Source organism: Myxine glutinosa, chromosome 1, assembly GCF_964187855.1.
Source record: "Myxine glutinosa chromosome 1, kmMyxGlut1.1, whole genome shotgun sequence".
Lineage (NCBI taxonomy): Eukaryota > Metazoa > Chordata > Myxini > Myxiniformes > Myxinidae > Myxine > Myxine glutinosa.
The window spans coordinates 195,806,667-195,832,293 of NC_136261.1; the positions used below are offsets into that span (position 1 = coordinate 195,806,667).

Consider the following 25,627-nt stretch of genomic DNA (forward strand, 5'->3'; position numbering starts at 1 on the left):
ACTGTTCACCCGTGCAACTCTCATAGTGGAACGGCAAGACAGAGAAAACCAAATCAATAACTTCAACTATGAGTTCACACCTGAACCTACTGCACTTTTCAGAAATGGCTCCATGAGAAAAACACGAAAGTCTGAATTACGCAACAGTATTCTCAATCAATCACTTCACGTAGAAAAGCCGAACGCTGACTGCTGTGTTGTGGATGGTGGTGCTGCCCTCTACCAATCTCCATGGGTTGCTCAATGCACGTACAGTACGCTGGCTGACCAGTTCATCAATCACATTGTGTCAAGGCATGGCAGCTATGAAATACACGTGGTCTTCGATGGTTACAGCTTCGATCGGTCGACAAAAACAAATGAACAGCAACGTCAGAATAGTGGTAGGGTGGCCTCTGATGTTACAATCGCTACAGATGGAAGTACGCGCATGTCGGCAAAAAGGGGAGAGTTCCTGCTTAATCGCTCCAATAAATGTCAATTTATCAAGCTACTACGTCAGAGACTGACTGAGCGCCGTATATCAAACTCTCAAGATGAGGGTGATGCTGATGTTCTCATTGTCAAAACTGCGATTAGTCTTGCCAAAACTGGAAAAATCTGTAGTTGTGGCGAGTGATGACACCGATGTATGCATTATGTTGATGAAACACGTGAAGGCAACTATGGGAAATGTATTCTATACAACATTGATGGCATTGATGTAGGGGTCTAGGGATGGAGCAGTGGGGATGGAAGGGATCTATGGGTGGAGCAGTGGGGATGGAAGTGGTCTGGGGTGGACCAGTGTGGATGAAAGGATTATGGGGTGGAGCAGTGTGGATGAAAGGATTATGGGGTGGAGCAGTGGGTTGTTAATATTTTAATAAAATACTTTCTTTCTGATAAAATGATTTTTGTCAGTGAGGGTGTTTCATACACATTTATGATTTGAAAAAAACGAAATTATTATTATTATTTAAAATTCAATCAAGGACATCCATTCATCGACGTAATATGGTGGATATGCAGCACGTGGCTGCATAGCCTGGGCGTATTTCGGGAGTTCAGACTTGCCCAGTATCTGAACCCCCCTGTCGACAGTGTAGGCTGGATCCAGAAGAAAGGCGAAAGTCTCTACGTCTGGAGCCTGTCTGGTTGTAGAAGCTGCAGGAAGGTGCTTGCATCCGCCTAATGTGGTTCCACTCCACCATAACTTTCCTGTAGGGCTTTTGCTTCTTTAACCTTGGACTCACCAGAGCCAGACTCACAAGGTAGTGGGCCTGGATCTGACACCTGGACCCATCACCCACCTCCCCCAGTATCTATTACCACTCACAGATCCTTCTCCTGTGTGACATGCTCGAAACCCGCCCCTTGCCTCATGTAATCTCCATTTTCATTATTCATACCCATCCCCAGCACTTTACACTTTCTGTTATCCTCCAGGGATAGGAAGGCATATTGTCAAGTTATCACTTGAGATGATGTTTGGTTCCTTGTTTCTAGTTCCGGTTCCTTTAAAAAAAGTCTACTTCCGGTTCCTTGTTTCTGGTTACAGTTCCTTTTTAAAAAATCTGCTTCCAGTTCCTTGTTTCCGGTTACAGCTCCTTTTTTTTAAAGTCTGCTTCTGGTTCCATGTTTCTGGTTACAGTCCCTTTTTAAAAAGTCTGGTTCGGGTTCCTTGTTTCTGGTTCCGGGTCCGATTCCTTGTTTGCAATTCTGCTTCCGGTTCCTGTTTAAAATTCTGGTTCCAGACCCTTGTTTAAAGGTCATTCAAATGCTCTCACCTGTTATTAATTGCACATTTTGCTTTCTGTTCTGAAACACTGATAGTTTTCCTCTACTGTTAACTTCAAGTGAATGTTTTTGATTGTTGCAGTTTTCGTGTTACCTGTTAATGATGTTATGTAAAGTTTAAAAGTGCGATGCACTCTTGCTTGCCGAGATCCGCAGCCGCGAAGTGTCACATCAATACCTGGATGTATAATCTAACACGTTGATGGGGAATCTCACACGTTGACACGTTAAAAATATATATATTCGAGGTATGAAGAGTTTTGAATGTATTTTGCGGCATTTGCAACATTTGTCCATTATAGCGTAGTGCAGCCGACCAAACAAGAGAAGGTGGTTTAATAATGGCCATTAAAAGAAGAAGAAGATCTAATTTTGGTGGAGTGCGGTTGACCCACTGATCTCTATAATAACTGGATGGGTGGACTAATGGTGATTGGCCTATTCTCGTTGAGGCAACAGGAAGTGACCTGGCGCCATCTTGACACCCCCAAAACAATCGTTCATTCGACTTGTTGCGTGCTTGCGGACCTGGTGAATGCTGCCATAAAAGCTAGATATTTATAGTAATTTTGGATTGCAAATCAACTCTTTTAAGAATTTTATTGTGACAAGCGACAGGATGCCTGCGTGCGTTTCGTTTGGTTGTACAAACCGTGATGAGCGCAACAAAAGAGGGAAAGGAGTGACTTTCCATCAGTAAGTTTAAAAAAATTTCTTCATGACTGATTTTCAATGTCTGTCGGGCCTTGTCGTCAGGCTCACGTAGCCCTAGCGGACCGCATATTGTGAATTGTCATTGATGAAATATTAACCTGCACAGTGACATTGCCCGGGTCTGCTAGTTCGCTAGGACTAAGTTGACCAGCAATTGTATAATTTATGCACTAAAATGTAATTGTTGACTGTTTATTCATTTGTGGAATGACTCGTTGACAGTGATCTCAATGTATCAGCGTACAGAAGCACATATTAGAGCAGGAAATATTTAAGCATGGGTTTATCCCTGGTCTGTTCTAACTTGTTATAACAGATCTTCAACTCGCAGAACTGCTGTTGATAATCAGGCAAAGAACAAAATAATTTTGGCCTAGCAGCAAACAAAAATACAGACTATAATTTCAAATTTTACTTTTATTTTTATGTCAACCGACAAGTATTGTTTATAGTAAATTTTGTTCTCCCTGTGTGGGAATTCCCATTTTCATTTTATCATGACCGACTATTGTTATATTTCATGACAACATCTGTCAACCAATGCAAGGATGACGTTAACAGAATGTATTTGGCATGCAGGTTCCCACACTGTGATCCAGAAAGGCTACGGAGGTGGGTGTTGAACACAAAGAGGGACAAGTGGCTACCTAATTCAAGATCACGTCTCTGTTCCGACCATTTCACAGACGACAGTTTTGACAGGACTGGTCAAACAGTTCGTCTGAGGCCAAATGCAGTTCCCACCATTTTTGGATTTCCTGACCACCTTCAGAAGGTAAATGCAAATGTCATGATCTCATGAGTACATTTTCAACAACAAATTAAGTTTCATGTCTTTTGTCATTTGATGTTAGCTGATGTAATTGCTATCGATTTCACTGCATTACACAAGACGATGTGAATTCAGCAGTCTCAGGATGCCTTCTTGAGACGATTCCAACGCAATCAGCCTTGTGTTTCTATGTCAATTAGTTCCTGAGATATTACGCAAAATGTGATTCTAAGGTTTTTTGAGATCCTGATCTCGTACAGCTCGTATTATAAAGCACCAGAGCATTTGTAAAGTTGTTCTGGATAGATATATACTGGAATATAATTATTTTTAATATTTAATTTCCAGAAAGCTACAACTCGCAGACAAACCAAAGTCAGGAACGACTGCACCACTGAACCAGGCTCCAGCACAGAGTCCACTCAACCTGATCCAACATCTGAGTCCATGTGCCACCAAGACCACTCCTATGCCACGATGGCATCTCCAAGAAAATTGAAACACAAATTGGATGACGCCAGTGCTCAGCTGCAAAGTTGCAATAAGAAACTAAAACTTGAAAAGCAGAAAACAAGGCGTTTGTTGCAAAAAGTGAATGATATGAGTGTGGTTGTGACATCTTTGCGTGATAAGAACTTGATCACCACAAATTGTGCGGAAATGTTGGAGACAACATTCAGTGGTATTCCAAAAGAAGTCATGAAGAGAATTCTGAGCAATACGAATAAATCTGCATCCTATCCAGAGGAACTAAGATCATTTGCTATGACTCTTCAGTTTTACTCCAGTAAAGCATATGACTATGTGAGAGAGTCTTTTGATTTGGCCTTGCCACATCCACGTCAAATTAGGTCATGGTACAAGGGCATCGAAGGAGATCCAGGTTTCACCAAGGCTGCATTTAATGCCCTACAAATGCGCGCCAAAGACTACGCAAGCCAAGGGAAGGAGGTTGTGTGTGCCATCATGTTTGATGAGATTGCAATTCGCAAGCATGTTGAATTCGCCAATGGAAGATACCATGGATATGTCGACATCGGTAGTGGGAAATTTGATGATTCTACACCGGTGGCAAGAGATGCTCTGGTGTTCATGGCCGTATCAGTGAATGAATCTTGGAAAATACCCTTGGGATATTTCCTCATAGTTGCCATGAATGGCGAGCACCGCGCTAATGTTGTCACGGAATGCTTTCACCGTCTACATGAGGCAGGTGTTCGAGCCGTCTCGCTTACATGTGATGGACCTTCTTGTCACCTGGCCATGATGCGTTGTTTGGGTGCAAAAATCGATGTCACTGCATTGGATCCATCTTTCGCCCATCCAGCTGATCCAACCCAAAGAGTGCATGTGATTCTGGATGCCTGCCACATGTTGAAGCTGTTGCGGAATGCATTGGCAGACGGTGGACTTTTCCAGACCAGTGATTGCAGGACTGTAAGGTGGCAGTACATTGAAGAGTTGAACGCTCTCCAAAAATCCGAAGGACTTCGTCTTGGAAATAAACTGAGGAGTGCTCACATACAGTGGAAGAAGCAGAAGATGAAGGTAAATCTCGCTGCGCAAGTTTTCAGTGCCAGTGTTGCTGATGCATTGCAATACTGCAATGAGGGTCTCCAACTGCCACAGTTCAAGGGATGTGAAGCGACAGTGGAATTTATCAGGCACATCGACAGTGCCTTTGATGTGTTGAACAGCAGAAATCCCCTTGGGAAAGGCTTCAAAGCACCTATGAGGAAAACCAACAAAGACAGATGGTGGAAAATAATGGAAGGAGCCAAAAAATTCCTCCTCAGTCTGAAAGATAGATCAGGCTCTCCGATGCATCTCGGTCCTCGGAAGACAGGGTTCATTGGTTTTATTGTTAGCATGGAGAGCACAATCAACTTGTTCTCTGAACTTGTTGATTCACCAAATGCCCCTCTGACATATCTCCTGACATACAAATTCAGTCAGGATCACATCGAACTATTCTTTGCAGCTGTACGGGCACGAGGTGGCTTCAACAACAATCCCACAGCGAGACAGTTCAAGGCGGCGTATAAGCGCCTTCTGGTCCGACATGCAGTCAAGAACGGAACAGGAAATTGTGCAATCTTGGACAGAACTGATGTTCTCCACATTGACAACGTATCGCAATCCACAGTTAACGTGGCAAGAAAATATGACCTGCTCATCAGAGATCCCACTGCAGATGAACATGATTATGCAGATACACCGAATTTTGAGGAGGTGTCAGAGTACAAAGAAGCTGCTGTCAACTACATTGCTGGTTTTGTGGTGCGCATGATGCGGAAAAGAACAAGTTGCATGCAGTGCACGAAAGCATTGGGTGCTATCAATGGAGAGAGCCACCAGTTTGTGGCCATGAAGGACCGTGGAGGCCTGGAGAAGGCATCCTCAAGCATCGTCTCCGTATGCATGGAAACTGAGAAATGTTTTCAACGTATGATGAAAATATCGGATGGAAAACTTCCACAAGGTCAAGGAATCTGTTCCGCAGTGGCAAGGAGTGTACTAAAAAACTCATCTGCAATTAATCTTTTTCCTGATCTCCATTCGCACCAGTTCGATACAGCAGTGGAAGACAACCACATCCACAAGCTGGTGACCATGGCTTCATCCTGCTACAGCAAAATAAAGCTTTTCCACATGGGAAAAGAACACACAGAAATTATTACTGGTGATAAAGTGCGAAAGCAAATGTCAAGATTAGTGCTGTTCAAGCATCAGTGAATTGAATCTAGTTGTGTGTTTTGTGCACTGATCTCTATAATAACTATAGAGATCAGTGGTTTGCGTCCATGTAGTGTTCATCATTGTGAACTTCAGTATTTTGTGGAACATTAATGTCCACAAGTCCTGTTTATATACTGTCAAATGTGACATGGATGTTGTATATGTTTGTTATTACTTACCTAGTTAATATCGTGACATCATTTTTGCACATGTAATTTTTATTTGCACAAATATTTGGGTTTGTTCTTATTGTTTCAGTGAAAGTTGCATCTTGCCAAATTTATTAATAATTCCTATACATGTGTTTTGTAATTACTTTGTTTCATTTTGTAATTGTTGGAATCTCGCTCTTGATGTATTGGTACTATATAAACAAACAAAAAAATAACCACCTTTAGAGGCCATTTTTCCCCGCAAAGCGGGGGTTGGCCTTTTTCGGGAACCGTGGTTGTTGTTTTTTCGGTCCCCTTTTTGAAGCAATGTTTTACGGCCAGATGCCCTTCCTGACGCCAACCCTTTTTTGCCGCCTTTAACGACAAACAGGGCATTACCAGTGAACTGGTACTCAATTGGCCGACCTCGGAAGGATGACAGGCTGAGTCAACCCCCCTGGCGTTAATTCAGCGATCGACCGGGATTCGAACCCAGGATCCTAGGATCCTAAGCCGGCACCCTAGCCGCTAGCCCAACACCAGGGATTGTATTGGTACTATATCTACAAGACAAATTCTTTTGCACAATAAATCATACAATAAATAATAATTAAGTTTTGTTGCTGCATTTTCCAAGATTGTTCAAAAGTATGTTAAAATGCTTGTTTGAATGGCGTTTTAAGCTGAACTTAACCTTGTAATTCACTTTGGATACACTGAATAACAACATCTTCTCAATCCATGTATACATCATTATGATAAATTTTCAGATATCTGACGCTGAATAGAAACCAAAATGCACCTCCTCATTTAACTGAAACTTAGACAATTATTAATGAGGATAACCTGGAGTTGGCAAGAACAAACAACCTATAGTAACCATAACTATTATACACTATATACACCATATGAAGTAGGTGCAATTTATGTTTTAATATAGCACTGGTTCTGTTATGAAACACGTATTTGAATGCGTTGCTAATGAACATCCGCAAAGTGAGTTGGACAGTTCTCACTAAAAGCCTAAAATTTATCCTTCCAAAGCGTTTTGATATTTAAGTATGATTCAAGCGCTATATAAAACATCATATTATATATCTTTTATATTTATTATAATAATAGTTATTGTCATTTGCGTGCAGTGTTTGGTGACGGTCATCGTATAGTTAGTACAAGGCATCGCTCTTTTTGGAGGTTCCAAGATGGCGGCGGTTTTGCATCATCCAATGAGGTGTCTCCACCCATCCAGTTATTATAGAGATCAGTGGGTTGACCCCACAATAAAATGTGGGTTAATAATGGCTGTTTAAAGAAGAATATCCCTGGTGTTGGCTTAGCGGCTTGGGTGCCGGCTTGGGATCCTAGGATCATGGGTTCGAATCCCGGTCTATCGCTGAATTAACGCCAGGGGGGTTGACTCAGCCTGTCATCCTTCCGAGGTCGGCAAATTGAGTACCAGCTTGCTGTGATGAATGATCCCGGTGTGTACCCCGGTTTAGAATAGGTACACCGTATCCCTGCGCATCGTAAGAGCGTGACCAAGGGTTGGCGTCAGGAAGGGCATCCGGCCATAAAAACATTGCCTCAAACAGGGAACCATGATTGTCATGGGGCCCGCAAGGCTAACCCCCGCTCTAGCGAGGAAAATGGCCTTAAAACGATCATTCATTCATTCATTGATGAAAACGCGTGCTAGAGAAAAGGCCTGTAAAGCATCAAGAAACAAATCAGTACCGATGTGGTGGAAGATTCAAACCCTCATGGCCACATTGCAGATTCCTTCAGAGCTTATCCTGTTAGCTCATGCCTGGGGAGGCTGTGACACAACATCTGCCACCTATGGAAAAGGGAAGCTGAAGATCATGCAAACTCTGAAGTCGGATATTGTTCAGGAAGCTGTTTCTTGCTTTGGGAACTTAAAAGCCACTCGCGAGCAGATTGGCACTGCAGGCAACACCATTATGCTAAATATCTACAATGGAAAAGAGGATGATACGCTCACAACTTTACGTCATGCCGATTGGCAGTTGATGGTACTGGGCAAGAAAAAGCTAAAGCCGGAAGCCCTGACCCCGACTGGGCGTGCAGTGTACTTCCATTCACTCAGGGTGCAACTCCAAGTATGTCAATGGGCCACACTGAACCTGGAATGCCTTGATCCGACCAAGTGGGGATGGCGATTCAACAACAACATCCTCATTCCAATCAAGACTGATATTGTTGCTGCGCCAGAGTTTATTCTAAACGTTGTGTGTTGCGGCTGCAAATCAACATCAAGGAACGCATGTGGTACAATGTTGTGTAGCTGCAAGAAAAATGGACTTGCATGTGTCCCTGCATGCAGTGATTGCCGGGGCGTCTCTTGCAACAACGTGTCTGCAGAGCAAACGGCCGTGATCTTGGAAGATGATGAACTCGCAAGTTTGTAGACTTCCACAAACTGTAGTTATTATTTTGGTTTGGTGGTGGATCGTTTTTGTAATTTACAACAGTTTCAAACTTTTCCTTTTAAAGATAGGCTATGAGCCAGACCCCCCAAATTGACCGGTCGGTACCATACAGATGGAGTAAGGCTCATTGTGATTTTTAGCAAGATATATGTCCCTAGATATGAAAAAAAAGTGATAGCAGTGTATAACTCTCGGCCATCTCTGTGTTATCACCCGAAATATTATTATACGCCCGCTTCGCTTCGCCAAAAAATGTGATATTTGCTAAAATTGGAATAAATATGTTTTTAAGGACCACAGAGTGCCAATAATTTGCATACTGGATGCCAACTAATATAGTAATAGAAATATAGAACATTTGTGGGGGTTATTTATCAAATTTTTGATATAATGACAAAAAATATGTTAAATTTAGTGAAAAAGTGGTCGAAATCGCTTCGAGTTCAGAATTCACATTGTACATTTTTGTCAATATTTCAAAAATGAAAACTCCCAGAGTAACATTTGACCCCTCAAAATCTTCGCAAGGAACCACTGCATTGGAATATATCATTACTTTGTAATATGGTGGTTGTTTGGGGCACATATTTTGGTAAAGTTCAAAATATGTTCAACCATACCACCTAATTTTGATATTATAGGTGCTAAAGGGTTAAACATTACTGTATTTGCATCTATTACCCAACTAAATTGTTATTTCCTTTTGTCATTCCAGGTAATGTGGTGGTGGTGGTGTTAGTGCTTGCCCAGTATTGCTAGTACAATCACAATGGAAGAACAAACCAGAGATGAGGCCGAAGTGCCAACTGGAAGACATTGTATCATTCACAAGGAATCACTGAGTATTGATCCAAATGAACAACTTACCAGTCCACACAGTTTTGAATCATGGAAAACCCTAATAAATGCTGCTCAAGTAAGAGATCACTCCCCTATACTTGACATCGCTAAATCGGTGACAGACAAGGAGATTCCAGTGATCTACCATAGGAAATGTAGAAGCATTTTCACGATGGAGAGATCTGGAAGCCCTTAAACGTAAAACAGATTCAAGCTCAACAGAGGAAGCTGTTGCTGGGTGTTCCAATGCTAAGCGACCGGCAAGACGATCCTCATCAGAATCACGCATCTATGACTACACATGCATTTTCTGCGAAAATGTCAAGAGATACAAGGGAACGTCAACTCGGGAAAAACTAGTCCAATCTGTGGAGTTGAGATCAGACCAGAAGCTTCGAGCTTGTGCAATCCGCAGGTGAGACACCAAGATTTTAGCCATAACGAGTAGGGACATAGTTGCTGCTGAAGCACATTATCATGCTTCCTGCTACAGGGACTACACAAGGCCAGCAGCTGGTCTTGATACAGAGCCTGCTCCTTCTCAGGAGAATGATATTTATCTCGAAAAGCAAGACGAATCATATGCAGAACTGTTTCATTATATACGAGCTGATATCATTCCCAACAAGCAAATTGTCAGAGTTACAACGCTTACAGAGAAACTGCGAACGATGATGTCTGCCAGAGGCATACATAGTCGAACAGAATCCACCAAGAAACATCTCCGTCGGAAATTGGAACAGGAGTTGGGAGACTGTATTCAGATTTTTGCTGACACAAAAGGAAAACTTGTTGTTGTACCTGATTGCATAACAATGCAATATATCGTCAGTGAGTATTGCGATATGGAAAGGGAGCTGAAAACTTGGAAAGATAAATCAACAAATATCTCGAAGATCATTGATCAGTCATCATCATTTTTGAGAGCAACAATAAAGGACGAGGAAAAAACAACAACCTGGCCGTATCACCCGTCCGACGTGGAGAAGGAATCATTCACTGCACCAGAATATCTTCGACGGTTTCTGATCGGTCTACTAACTGGTGATCCAGAACACAAACACCCTTCACGGAGAGTAACAATGCTCACGGAATCCTTCAGTCAAGATGTGGTATATGCAGTGACATGTGGTATGCAGAAGCCACCAAAACATATACTGCTTCCATACATGGTTAAAACACTCACTGGGAATACGGAGTTGATACGGACGTTGAACAGATTAGGCCATGGGATATCTTACTCTCAGTTGGAAGAAAATGACAGCCTTGTGCTTACAGAAGCTCGCAGCTAATCTAAATCAGCAGACACTCATACCAACAAGTATTCAACCATACGCGTTTACCAACTTGGCATGGGACAACATCGATAGATTGGAAGAAACATTGAGTGGAAAGGGAACATCACATCGTGTGAATGGTATCGTGGTACAGGCCAGAGTTTATGGACCACATCTTCCGAAACAAGCGCTTCCTGAGATAGCCAAGAAAAAGCAAAGATCTTTGGATGTCTCTGATCACGAATTGACAACATACATTGCTGGACAGCGCGTTGGACCACAGACCACAGAGTGTGGAGCAAGTTTGCATGCATTGTACGCATGGCTGGCGGACTTCCTCTCTAGTCGTCGTCAACGTGTGGCCCTGAATGGGTTTCTCTCATCTCCTCTTCCTGTTCAGGCTGGAGTTCCTCAAGGCAGTGTTCTGGGCCCCGTGCTTTTTCTGGTCTTCATCAATGATCTCTCTGACTCTCTCGAAAATCCTCTCTATCTCTTTGCTGATGACTCCACTCTCTGCCGCTCCATTCCTCTTCCCTCAGATCGGCAGTCTGCTGCCTCCTCACTCTCTGAAGACCTGGACAAAATCACAGACTGGTCAAACAAGTGGAACATGTCTTTCAATCCTGACAAATCTCACACTCTTACTATGTCTCTCCGAAAAGATCGACTGGACAACCCTCCCATCTACTTTCTCAACAATCCTCTCCAAGAAGTTCTGTCGCTCAAGATTTTGGGTCTCACTATCTGCCATGATCTTTCTTGGGAAAACCACATTTCCAAGCTGGCCTCCAAAGCCAGTCGCCGACTGGGCATCCTCCGTCGTGCGAAGTCCTTCCTCGGCACACCTGAGCTCCTCACCACATACAAGGCTTTCATCCGCAGCTCAATGGAATACTGTTCTCCCCTATGGGCCGGTGCTCCTGCCTCACACCTAGCTCGGCTTCACGCTGTTGAAACCAAAGCTTTCAGAATTATTGGAATCTCCCGCGATGAAGCTATCTCTGAGGGCCTTTCACTCACTCACCGCAGGCAGGTAGGTGGTCTTTCTGTCTTCTACCGACTCCTCTCCGGCCTTGCACCCCCAGCTCTCTCTGTGCTCTGTCCCCCAAATATTCCTACAGGTCGCACAAGATCTGCCAGCAACCCTCTGATGGTTAAACTGCCGAAATCTCGGCTCTCTGCTCACCTTCACTCTTTCATTCCTCTTTTCTCCCGCCTCTGGAACAAACTCCCTCACTCCCTTCAATCCCACTCCTCCCTCCAGGTCTTTAAAACAGCTGTTCACCACCATCTCTTATCTTCCCCCATCCAAAACCTTGATCTTTTCTACCCCCGCTAATTCACCCCAGATCCACCTTGTTTGAAATTCCAACTTCTTTCCTGGAAGTCCTGGCAGTGTCCATATGTTTTATACCTCTCCCACCGCCCCCTTCCCACGCCCCCCCCCCCCCCCCCAAAGCCCTCGCCCTCTCTCAGATCTCTCGATGTCTCCATGTCTCTCGGTCCCTGCTCTCAAATGTTGTGTTTGTGTCCTTCCCCCTCTCTCCCCATCTTGTCTACCGCTCCCTATGTTATATGTTTTATGTGTCGGTTTGTCTTTCTGTGTGATTAATGTTCGCTCTCTCACGAGCCTCGATCTTGTATACAAAAAAAAAAAAAAAAAAAAAAAAAAAAAAAAATTGTGAAATATAATGTAGCTGATGTTACAAACCTACTTTAGGATACTAGCTAATACCAAAAATTACACTGAGATACCAAGAAAGTAGTAGACGAATAAACCTAAAATGTTCAAAAGCTATGTTTCGTTCCAAAATATCAAAATTAGGGGGTATGGTTGAACATATTTTGTACTTTGCCAAAATATGTGCCCCAAACAACCACCATATTACAAAGTAATGATATATTCCAATGCAGTGGTTCCTTGCGAAGATTTTGAGGGGTCAAATGTTACTCTGGGAGTTTTCATTTTTGAAATATTGACAAAAATGTACAATGTGAATTCTGAACTCGAAGCGATTTCGACCACTTTTTCACTAAATTTAACATATTTTTTGCCATTATATCAATATTTTGATAAATAACCCCCACAAATGTTCTATTTTCTATTACTATATTAGTTGGCATCCAGTATGCAAATTATTGGCACTCTGTGGTCCTTAAAAACATATATTTATTCCAATTTTAGCAAATATCACATTTTTTGGCGAAGCGAAGCAGGCGTATAATAATATTTCGGGTGATAACACAGAGATGGCCGAGAGTTATACACTGCTATCACTTTTTTTTCATATCTAGGGACATATATCTTGCTAAAAATCACAATGAGCCTTACTCCATCTGTATGATACCGACCAACCCCCTTGGCTCATAGCCTATGATGGGTACATATGCACGGCATTTTCTTTTCAAGATCAGACCCAATATGGCTGACTGGCGGCCATTTTGTTAAACGTGTCCCCATCATCGATATATATACACTGGATGCGGCTTTGCCCTCTTTAGTGGAGGCGAGCGGCCGCCATCTTAGGACTCCCATAAAATTTTTTCTGGTCTTCATCAATGATCTCTCTGACTCTCTCGAAAATCCTCTCTATCTCTTTGCTGATGACTCCACTCTCTGCCGCTCCATTCCTCTTCCCTCAGATCGGCAGTCTGCTGCCTCCTCACTCTCTGAAGACCTGGACAAAATCACAGACTGGTCAAACAAGTGGAACATGTCTTTCAATCCTGACAAATCTCACACTCTTACTATGTCTCTCCGAAAAGATCGACTGGACAACCCTCCCATCTACTTTCTCAACAATCCTCTCCAAGAAGTTCTGTCGCTCAAGATTTTGGGTCTCACTATCTGCCATGATCTTTCTTGGGAAAACCACATTTCCAAGCTGGCCTCCAAAGCCAGTCGCCGACTGGGCATCCTCCGTCGTGCGAAGTCCTTCCTCGGCACACCTGAGCTCCTCACCACATACAAGGCTTTCATCCGCAGCTCAATGGAATACTGTTCTCCCCTATGGGCCGGTGCTCCTGCCTCACACCTAGCTCGGCTTCACGCTGTTGAAACCAAAGCTTTCAGAATTATTGGAATCTCCCGCGATGAAGCTATCTCTGAGGGCCTTTCACTCACTCACCGCAGGCAGGTAGGTGGTCTTTCTGTCTTCTACCGACTCCTCTCCGGCCTTGCACCCCCAGCTCTCTCTGTGCTCTGTCCCCCAAATATTCCTACAGGTCGCACAAGATCTGCCAGCAACCCTCTGATGGTTAAACTGCCGAAATCTCGGCTCTCCGCTCACCTTCACTCTTTCATTCCTCTTTTCTCCCGCCTCTGGAACAAACTCCCTCACTCCCTTCAATCCCACTCCTCCCTCCAGGTCTTTAAAACAGCTGTTCACCACCATCTCTTATCTTCCCCCATCCAAAACCTTGATCTTTTCTACCCCCGCTAATTCACCCCAGATCCACCTTGTTTGAAATTCCAACTTCTTTCCTGGAAGTCCTGGCAGTGTCCATATGTTTTATACCTCTCCCACTGCCCCCTTCCCACGCCCCCCCCCCCCAAAGCCCTCGCCCTCTCTCAGATCTCTCGATGTCTCCATGTCTCTCGGTCCCTGCTCTCAAATGTTGTGTTTGTGTCCTTCCCCCTCTCTCCCCATCTTGTCTACCGCTCCCTATGTTATATGTTTTATGTGTCGGTTTGTCTTTCTCTGTGATTAATGTTCGCTCTTTCACGAGCCTCGATATTGTATACAAAAAAAAAAAAAAAAAAAAAAAAAAAAAAAGATCGCCGATATATGTTTCAATGCATTTTCATGCGTTTTTCGGATCAGATAATTCAGCACTATGCCGTCATGTGCAGCGATTAACTGCACAAAACAGGCCTTTCAAGGGCTGTGGAAGAACGTTTCATCGGTGAGTACTTCTGATAAGAAGTATTTAGATTGTATTTTCACATATTATATAATGGTGTTTTCTTCTATTTAGTGATTATTATCTTTATTGCCTGATATATATTGATATCTGATATTGATGGTTTGCTCTAATACTGTGTAAATTAAAAGTTTGTTTCCGTGTTGTATATATACATATTGTATTCATTGTGAGGGCCCCTATATTTCAGCTAACGCTGTCAGGACTACCCTCAAGAAAGAAAGTGATAAATAAATAAATAAAATAAATAAATAAATAGAATCACTTGTCGTGGTGCAAAGCAGTAAGCAGTACACAGCACAGTGCCCCACATATTGTGGATGGTCTTATGTTTGTCAATAATTATGATTGGATTTTACTTGCTAGGGACAATACTGTGGTGTTTAACTCGATAAACCACTATTATCAGTCACTTCGTTAAAGATTGTTGTCAAGTTTATTCTCATCCGATATGGCTACGGCGTCATGTTGCCATAGCAAAAAGGGACAGTCGCCCCCAGCGGTAATCTACATTACAGCGGAAACACAACAAATACAATAGCTAGTACCCAGGCAAAGATAAATCAAGTTTGTGTTTGGTCATAATATTATGCGATTGTGAAAATTCTCCATGTGCAGCCTTCTTTCGAGAAAAACACTTTGATCTATGTATATCAGTAACACTAATATTTTCCTTCTGTGTTTACAAGTATTTCAAAGTATCTAACTATTACTGTTAATCTTTTGTTTTTCTATCTTAGATTCCCGTTTGGACGCCCAGACATTTGAATGTGTGGGTGGTCACCATGAGACGAGACAAGTGGAGACCCAGCAAGAAATCTGTCCTGTGTTCAGACACTTTCACCGAGGGATCGTTCGACAAGACTGGGCAGACAACTCGACTGAAGGGAGATGCTGTGCCAACTGTTTTCAACCTTCCACCTCACCGACAGAAGGTAACCTCTATTTCTAGAATACTGATGTGGTGACTTGACATCACAATTTGCTATTCATTTTGGGAAGATTACGACACAAATTTGAAGATTGTGTAAATATTTTCCTGGAAAATTAGTATAATTTTGATCCTACTTACAAGTATGTATTACCTCAGATGTAGGTCTGTTTTAATTTCTTTTTCTAAAATTGGCATGGAAATATGAGCTGCTTTGTGATATTCACGTCTTTTTTCTTTTATTTGCAGCATCACCTACCATCACAAAAGCCTCCACGTGAAAGACACTGCCATGTGGAGCCTGATCTAGCCACCAGGAGTGAAGCAACAGAAGATCCCACCAAGTTACCAAAGCCTGCAACCAGCTGTGATCACATGTATGCCATCCATGACAGTCCGAGGAGCGTTAAGAGAGAACTTGATACTGCCCCAGACAAAGCGGGTGATCTGCAAAAGAAAATGAAAATGTCACGGCAACAAGCACGGCGTCTGAATAAGGTTTCATCTCTTCACGAAGTTCGAAACATACTACAGAATAAGCAACTTGTATCATCAGGTGGTGCTGAAATGCTGGAGAAGACATTCTCAGGGGTTTCAGCTGAAGTCCTTGCAAGAATATTACAGAACAAAGAGGCAGGAAAACTGAGCCGAGAAACCTATAACCCTGTGCTCCGTAGTTTTGCCTTGACATTGCACTTCCATAGTGCAAAAGCGTATAGGTATGTCAGGAAGACGTTCGACTTTGCTCTACCTCATCCCGCTACCATTCAAACATGGCACAGTGGCATCAATGGAGAGCCGGGCTTCACGGAAGAGGCGTTTGCAGCTTTGAATCTGAAAGTAGCAGAAGCCAAGAAGAAGAACAGTGAGGTCATCTGTGCTTTGATGCTTGATGAGATGGCTATTAGAAAGCATGTCAAGTGGGATGGCACTAAGTTCCGTGGGTATGTGGACTGCAAGATGACACGACACCGGTCGGTCATGACGCCCTGGTGTTCATGGTTGTTTCTGCGAATAGCAATTGGAAGTTGCCAGTGGCGTATTTTTTAATACACGGCATGACGGGACAAGAACGCGCCAATCTTGTTGAGCAATGTTTAGTGCGACTTCATGATGTTGGGGTTCGCTGTGTGTCTCGAACCTGCGATGGGCCATCTTGTCATCTCTCCATGTTGCAGGAGCTTGGCGCAAAGATGAATCTCCCTGACATCAAGCCAGCTTTTGCTCATCCATCTGATCCCGACCAGAGTGTGTAAATCTTGCTCGACATTTGCCACATGCTAAAGCTGGTAAGGAACACTTTGGCTTCACGAGTTGTGATAACATCTCCAGATGGTGGTAAAATCTCATGGAAGTATGTGGAAGAACTGCACAAGATCCAGGAAGATGAAGGGCTACGTCTCGGCAACAAGCTTAAAGCCGCCCATATTGCTTGGGAAAAGCAAAAGATGAAAGTGAACCTCGCAGCGCAGGCCCTCAGTAGGAGTGTTGCAGATGCAATTGACTTCTGCCACAAGGAGTTAAACCTCTTGCAGTTTAGAGGGTCAGAAGCCACGGTGGAATTCATTTGTTATATTGATCAGCTATTTGACACCCTCAACTCTCGCAATCCACTGGCACATCATTCCAAGGCACCACTGAGGAAGGAGAATGAGTCGCACTGGAGAGGATTTCTGGAACAAGCATTCACGTACCTCTCCCAGCTCAGTCATGGAGATGGGCAACCGATGCACCAGTCCAGGAGGAAAACAACATTTATTGGCTTCCTGGCAGGGATCATAAGTGTTCTGGGCCTCTTCGACACTCTCATTAAATGTGAGCCTCCCAAGCTGAGGTATCTCCTCACACACAAGCTCTCCCAGGAACACATTGAGCTCTTCTTCTGTGCTGTGTGTTCAGCTAGTGGCCACAACAACAACCCAACAGCACGGCAGTTTGAAGCCACCTACAAGCAACTATTTGTTAGGCATCAAATAGAAGGAGTTGGGAGGCAACTGCATTGCACAAGATGACACGCCCATCCTCCATGTATCCAGTACCAAGCAGCGTGGTAAGGATGTAGTTACCGAAGAGGAAAATCTGCTTCTTTTAAGAAGGCACGACTTAGAAGAACGCCAGCCCAGTGGAGAAGACCATGACTGTGTTGATGCCCCAAATTTCTCACCTCTCTCCGCAGTGAAGGATGCTGCCATCGGCTACATATCAGGCTATGTTGTTCGTATGACAAAGCGACGCATTCCTTGCCCTGATTGTCAGGCTGTGTTGACGACAACAGGAATGGAAGAAGGGAGAAGCCTGTTGATGAAGAAAAATCGAGGTGGGCGAGTGAAGCCATCGCAGGATGTAGTGAGAGTGTGCAATGCTGCAGAACGATCTTTTCAGAGGATGCTCGCTTCTACCCAGGGTGCCTTACCTCAATCACTGGGGATTGCATCTACGCTTGCTACCGCGGTGTTGCATGATGTCGGATCACAACACCTGTTTGTGCAGTTGAATGAACACATGCTGGTCTGCCCACCAGATCATAATCATGTGTTTGCACTTGTCAAATGCATCGCATCATCCTTCATCAAGATTAGGATGCATCATCTTTCCAAGAGGTTCACAGAGAAGTTGACTGGACCAAAGCTTCGAAAACAGCTGTCCAAGCTGATCTTGTTTAGACATGAATGAGGGGGAAAGAGAGAAGGATAGAATGAAGGAGAAAGAGAGAAGTAGGCATATAGAATGAAGGAGAAAGTGAGGATAGAATGTAGGAGAAAGAGAGGAGGATACTTCGAGAAAGAGAGAAGGATAGAATGAAGGAGAAAGAGGATAGAATGCAAGAGAAAGATAAAAGGACAGATGGATGATAACAGAGAGGAGGGTGGGGGATATTGTTGCTTGTCATGTGAATGTTAAAAGCAATTTTGGTGGTTTACTTTTGTAGTGTAAAAACTTGCAAAAACGACACACTCTTATCTCTCAAAACCCTTTGTATTATCTTACTACAAAGCGTGCCAATGATAAAATACGTGGGTGCAATGAAAGAATACATTCATGGAGAAAAATAAATAACGAAAGTTCTTAAATTCACGACGTGTGTAACTAATTTTTGAGGAATGTTCTCTGTTTGCCAATATACATGCGCGTGTACGGTTTAGGTGGGAGTACAATGGCGGCTTCCGCTGCTGTGCGGCGGCATCAACCGCTCGCATAGAGCCGTGCGCAGCAAGCGATATCCAGTGTAAAGATATCGATGGTCCCCATCCATTTCTCAGACATGCATGGACCGATTTTGTTCAAACTTGGCACAAAGACAATACATGAGAATACAGATGCAGAATATTTTGTTTTGTCATCCAACCAAATATGGCCGACTGATGGCCTTTAACTCTGTACAGCAAAATACGAAACAAACAGGCGCCATGACATTTTATGTGTTTTTACCTCAGCCATCAAAGGTGGATGAAGGTTGTGTTTTCACCCCTGTCTGTCTGTGAACAAGATAACTCAAAGTTGAAGACGGATTCAAACGAAATTTGGTGGAGAGGGAGTGCATGTGAAACAGACTAAATGATGAGATTTTGGTGAAGATCCAGATTCGGATCTGGCTAGTGGAATTTTTTAATTGATTCTTCACCATTGGGAGTAATGTCAATAGCAGGGTATCGCAAAATGTTATGGACAGATTTGGACGAAACTTAGTGGATTGGTTGCATATGTGACAAAGACGAATCGATCCGATTTTGGTGAAGATCTGAATATGGATTCGGACACGAGAATAATTTAATTTTCAATCGATTCTTCACCATTGAATGACATGATGAAAAGTAATATGTAACATGATATTTAAAAAAGTTATGGACGAGTTATGACATTAACTACGTGGATGAATTGTTTCGATGACAAGAACAAGCCGATTCGATTTTGTTTCAGGTCCGAATCCAGGTCCGGCCTATCAGTGGGATACAAAACAAACTGTTCAGCCTGGCGGAGGGAGGTATGCGCTCTACCGAGTGACGTTCTCGTTCTTCTTGTTTTGTTGTCTTTTTACTGAGTCAGTCAAAAATAACGATAAGCATTGCTATCCCAACGAGATGAACACATACCGGTATCTACCTTGAATCCAACACACTCATGAATGAGAATCCAAAGAGATACTAACTGTCGCAACAATGTGGTACTCGGTTTACATATTTATTTATCCGATGTAATCCTGAACATAGCAGAGGTAAATAAATGTTCATGTTTGTAATGCATGTTGAAGCATTTCTTGAATTCATTGAAGCGTGGGTTTCTGAATGTTACTGTAGATCGACAGAATGACTAAACAAGGGCTAACTTCATCCGAGTGGCCACAGAGTTTGAGAGAGTACACAAACGGTGGCGTTTCAGTTCGGACGAGGCCAGCGCCCACCCAAAGAATCACGCTGGGGGAATTGAATCACCAATATAGATAGCTGTCATGGACATGGAATGAGAGGATGCATGGCCCTGTTTGGTAACCAGGTATTGTGTAAATATAGCTATCACGTGGTAAGTAAAAAGTCAGTTAGATATAAATGCTTTTGTTTTTTTTTGTAACTCTTTCGACCCAATAATTGTTGTATCATGTGTACGAAGTCATCAGAACAAAACGTGAATATTTAACAAATTGCATTTTTTAAGCCACTCTTCCTCAAAACAAGTGCAATGAGGTCTTCAAAGGATGCTGGTGCCGGTGCCATGGCAACTACTTCATCTACATCTGCAGTGTCAATTAGCCAATTCCCACCAATGCCAACTACCACATCGACACCACGGATGTAGTCATCAAATCACCCTCCGGTTCACCCACCATTTCAGCCACTGGAGCCACACTCATCTTCGTTCAATGCAAAAAATGCAACAAAGCTTTGATTTATTATTCCTTTATCTGATCACATTTGTGAACTGCATTTGTGATGAAATCGGATTTAAATTTTCACGATACATTTGTTTGAAAAAAACTAAACTTTTTAATACAGCTGCTTGTTTTTGTGTTTGCAGCTGTTGTTTCAGGTGAACTATGGTCAGCATCTGCCTGCCAGTTGGGGGCAGAATGTGGACATAGGGGACAAAGAGTGGATCGGGAAGGCTCTCTTCATGGTGAAGGGCAGATTGAAGGACTTTGTCCAACTGGAACATGCCACCCGAGCTGAAAAGGGAATGTTCCAGCCAGCCATGTGTGGAGGTGTACTTCCACAAGCGTCTCTTCCTCTGGAAGCCTAGGAAGATGTGGAGCATTAACTTGTATTGCCCCAAGTGCCCAAACAGACCTTCGCTTCGCTTGAAGGGCTTGTATAACAGGGTTCGCCTCGTCCTGGACTTGCGGGACCATTATTACATGGCGGCAGACGACATGGACTGTTGAAGATGCAAGGGGACCTTCATCGCATAAGAGAGCTGTCTGCTGGAGCAGTTAGCTGATTGTCTAAAATCAGTTTTTCCTGATTTACTGACATACGAGTGTGCTTGTGATCGTGCTGTTGTTTCCCTGTTACGATCTCGCACACTCAGGAAATCTCCAACTGCTCTCCAACATAATCCCCAGGAGTTGCACAACAAAGAATGGCTTCAAAAGCAAATGTCCTATCTTTCAGACAGCAGGCAGCATATGAAGGGTTTGCAAGGTATGCACATACAACCACCACAGTATTAAGAGGCACCTTCTTTCAAAATCCTCCTGAATGCCAAGTGGTTCTTGGCCTCGTACGCAAGGGATGTCTGGGGTCGTCTTTCTGAGATGAAGGCCTCTATCACTTCCACAAGTGACAGTGCTGAAGATTGACGCCACGAAAAAGGTGTGTGCCGACACTTGTATGTCCTATATAATTATTTATCTCTTCGGATTTGCCCTCAACATGACAATTATTAAAATGTATTTATAGTCATTGCACAAATTTAATACAACTCCATTGTACCCGACAGGTATGCAAGAAGTTACAAAGAGAGGCAGTTAATTCAGCGAGCTGGTGTATGGACATCGGAAATGAAAATTGAGAGATTCTTCTCTCCATTATCACAACATCTGAGGCTTGTCCCGCATTGAAGGATATGGCAGGACTTATGGACCGCAAACAAAAACGGGGAAGAAGCCATCAAAACGCCTATACACCGACAGACTGCTGCAGTATGTTTGGCCCGTCCAAATTCGCTGTTCTCCTCAATAAATGGGAGGCATTGAGGTGCGTCTAGACATCTGGCATTGTATGCATCGTCTGGCCCTCGGATGTACAACAGAGTCCCATCCATTGTACGGAACATTCATGTCTCGTCTTTCCCATTGCATATTTGAATGGGACAAGGCTGATGTCAATGCGCTGGCACATGCCAAAAAAAGTGAGATTGTGAGCATGGACCTCTCCAACCCCAGTGTGTCTGCAGTGCATGAGCAATTACAAGGGAAGAGTTGGCCATGTATGTCATTATTACTATTATGATCTGAAGAACGTCATCCTGCGAAAACGTTTCAGTTATAATATATCGACATACTCATGTACTGTATACATGTATCTAATATTCTTCATGCTCTTTCAGACACCAATGGAGGCATCCCAGAGATGCTGAGAAAACTAGAGGCTGTCAGAGGAATTGATACTCCCTCTGTCCGGTGCTTCAGACTCTCTTGGTGTTTGCTCTTTGAAGGAAGAGATGAAGACCATCTGGGATGAGCAAAAGAGGCATGTAGCTTGCATTCAAGATGTGTCCGAGATATTTCTCTACATCATAACTGGACACGTCACCAAAGCTACAGAGAAGCTGCCAGTCTTTCTGGAGGGTCCAACTCCCTCGAACTTTCACCTTCACCTGGGTCGTTTTACATCTGGAGCAGCTGCCAATTCTGTCAATTTCCAGACATACCTGTTTGATGGGGTGAGCCAGTGGAATGCAGCCCGAGCGGCTGCTGCAATTGATTTCTTGGAAATCCCTTTGACACCAGGCTGCAGAGCAAGCTCAATGAACTGAGCCAGGAAATACACCAGAATGACATTTCCCCTCATTATGTGAAGCCTGGAAAGTCGACTGATCAAAAATTGGCATGGAGTACCTTTTACACCAGTCAGCTTTGATCTTCCCTAAAGATGGAGATCAATTCTCAGATCGATGAGGGATTTGATAACCTGATGTGCGAGGAAAAAGAACCAACCTCCTTTGCTTTTCAAAATGAGCACCTCCAAACAATTGCTGCACCCAATGAGAATCTATGTTCACAATTTTATAACACGATCTGTTCCATTCTCATTTTATGACAAAAAAAAAAAACTGCGATAGGTTGTCTTTTCACAATTTGCATAAATACATAACTTTCTTTGATGCCGTTATAAATCCGTGGGTTTTTTGGGGGGGAGGGGGCGGGTTTGAGACCTGCTCATCCTGAACGAATTATTTTTGATCTATTGTCGGATGATTGTAACGAAGATGTGGTTGATGAGGTGGAAGAGGGTAGTGAAGCATGTCGATGCCAAAGGCATACCAAGCTGGGGAGGTGGACAAACTCACACAAGACACTGTCGGATTGAGTAGCCTTTGTGTTACCAATGCCCAGGCCAAGATTATCAAGAGCCTGTATGGTCAGTTGGTTGACTGATACCAAGCCTCTGATTTTCATGACCCGAGTAAGGAATCCACCCTCAGGACGGTTTGCAAGAATGAAGGGTTCCAATGGACACTTTAGCGTCAAAGCAGTTAAAAGTCAATATAAAGTGGATATACTGTATTAGGAATCTTCAGAAAAATCACAAACAACTCTATCTTTAATCTGTTGTATACTTTGTTAGACTTTGAGTAGTCAGAAGCAAAACTAATACTTGTGGATGCATCTTAGTTTTCCAGGTGTTTTCTCTCAGCTCGTTCTCCTGCTTATGTCGATCAAAAAAGTCTCATTGTAGAGGCGATCTGCATCCGCTTGTGTGACAGGTACACACAGCCAAAACGTGACCACTGCTATGTGTCCAGATGGAAGCTCATCCTGTCGTCCCGCAACGCCATAAATCAGTGTCTGCTGAACAGTGAGGCTTTGCTGGAGAGCACTGACCTGGTGCTCTTCAGCATCAACGAGACGACGCTCACTAGGTGGTACAAGAAGGCGGCTCGAGTAAATGAAGCTAGGATTTGCTTGCAGGGTAAAACCTTACGAGGTGGGCTGGCATGTGCTTCTACCGAGCTCCCCGAGGCACATCGGCGGCCGACGTCCACGGAGCCTCCGGCAGATCCACACGTGTTTGAGGAGCCACAAGACAGGAGCCACAAGACAACTGGAGAGGCTTTTAAAAAGAGGAAACCTGCTATGGCCACCGGTATATTTTAGCTCGAAAGGTTTTTGCAAACATCATTTATCTTTACCGTCTTTAAATATCTCTAAGTTCTATCAAATTAATGGTCTTAGCTTGACGTGAAATTTCTCCTTTGCAATACACTACATGTTGAAACCACGTGCCTGCACAATATACTAGTTTGCGTGAGGCTATTAAGTTTTATAACATTTGTAATAATTTTGCAGCATGACATCCCACTGCAGAAGGTTTTGGTCGTGTGGCAGCACCTGAGCGGACCGAGCTCGTGGTATCCCACACCACAGCGTGGAGGAAGAGGATGATGGAACTGGGAGGGTCGTACAATTCCAAGGTTAGCAGGAAGCAGTATACCTGTAGGGTCGGCAGCCAGCCAATGACAGCACCTGGACACATCCAGTTCAGGGGACAGCGATATTGCCCACATGGACAGAGACAAATATCAAAAGAGCAGTGGCTGGGAGAGAGGAAAGCAGTTTTGACCGGGACCAGAGGAGCACGTTCGGACCTCCAAGCAGAGACAACACCTCCGGAGAATGGATCGACGACAACGGAACAACGTGCTCGATTCACGAGATACGTCATGATGTGTTTGCATTCTCATTCACTTTTACAAGTTTTCTGTTTATGTGACTGTCAGGATGAAATAATTCTGCTGTGACATTAAGGTGCTTGCGGTTTAGTCATATTATTTATATGGTTATTATGTGCCTTTCCATCTTAACGCATTCGTGTTTATCATTCCATACTTTGGCACACATCTCAATTCAAAGGCAAACTTCTCAATTTTTTGCTCATCTCAGGATTCTCAGGAGATACTGTGTACAATGCCCAGGCAATGGATGGCTTTGTTCAAATAAATGCTCTTGACCATCATTCATGAGCCATATTTTCCTTTTACGATTATTTTTTAAAAAACAAGTTGTTTTTCACAATCCCTTGATTTAATTTGGAGCATCGTCTTTTATTCTCAGTTTTAATTTGCTAAATGTTGTCATGAACCTGAGATTTTGACTTTTCATTCCTCTGGTTGACATGTATCATAAAAGTCCACTGGAAATATCAGAACATACGTGTTTGTTGTTGAAAAGGTCATGAAAGCAATTTATGACGTGCACCTTTATACAGTAGTTGGGAACCGAATTTAAGGAAATGTGGAAAATGGGCTGCATGACATTTGAGGGGCTCAAAGAGAACTTTAAAACCGTGAAATGCTAATAATCCATGAGCCTAGACTTGTATACAATAAATAAATCAAGGGAGAATTCGAAAGAAATGGGAAAGATTGTCTGTGCAGCATTTAAAAGGGTCCAAAACACTTTAAACAGTGATATCTTGTTAACTAACCATGAGAAGCCCCACCTCTCACGCATTGCTTTTCAAGCTCCGCCTCTTTCTTTTAGCAATCTCTGAGCTCGCCTCGCTGCTCGGTACGTGGAGCAAGCGATTAAGGCAAGTCTCACAACGTTGATTTTAAAATGTGTTTGTGTGGGAATCGTCAGGGAACGTCTGCCAAAACGACCAAGGAAAACATGAAGAAACCAGCCGTTCGTTTGGACATGCCCATCAGGCAGACCACGTCGCCAGCCGATGGTACCTCAGCGTTCGTCCGCTTCCTCAGCCGATGGTACCTCAGCTAATGGCGCCTCAGCGGTTTGTGACGTGCAAGCCCCTAGCATTGCTGTTTACTTCAATACGTTTACTAATAAATTCCAGGTCATGATAAGGGAGGCATTCAACTCTTGTTGAACATAT

General features: G+C 43.4%; 1 long non-coding RNA gene across 2 annotated transcripts in view; it reads right to left on the minus strand.

Annotated features, from left to right (window-relative positions):
- LOC137432589 (uncharacterized) overlaps positions 1-25,627 on the minus strand; it is a 247,969-nt gene that overhangs the window by 132,863 nt on the left and 89,479 nt on the right. For both annotated transcript variants that reach the window (XR_010985527.2, XR_010985528.2), the window contains one exon: positions 15,838-16,025. This is a non-coding gene — a long non-coding RNA (uncharacterized LOC137432589). The remainder of the gene's footprint in view (positions 1-15,837; positions 16,026-25,627) is intronic.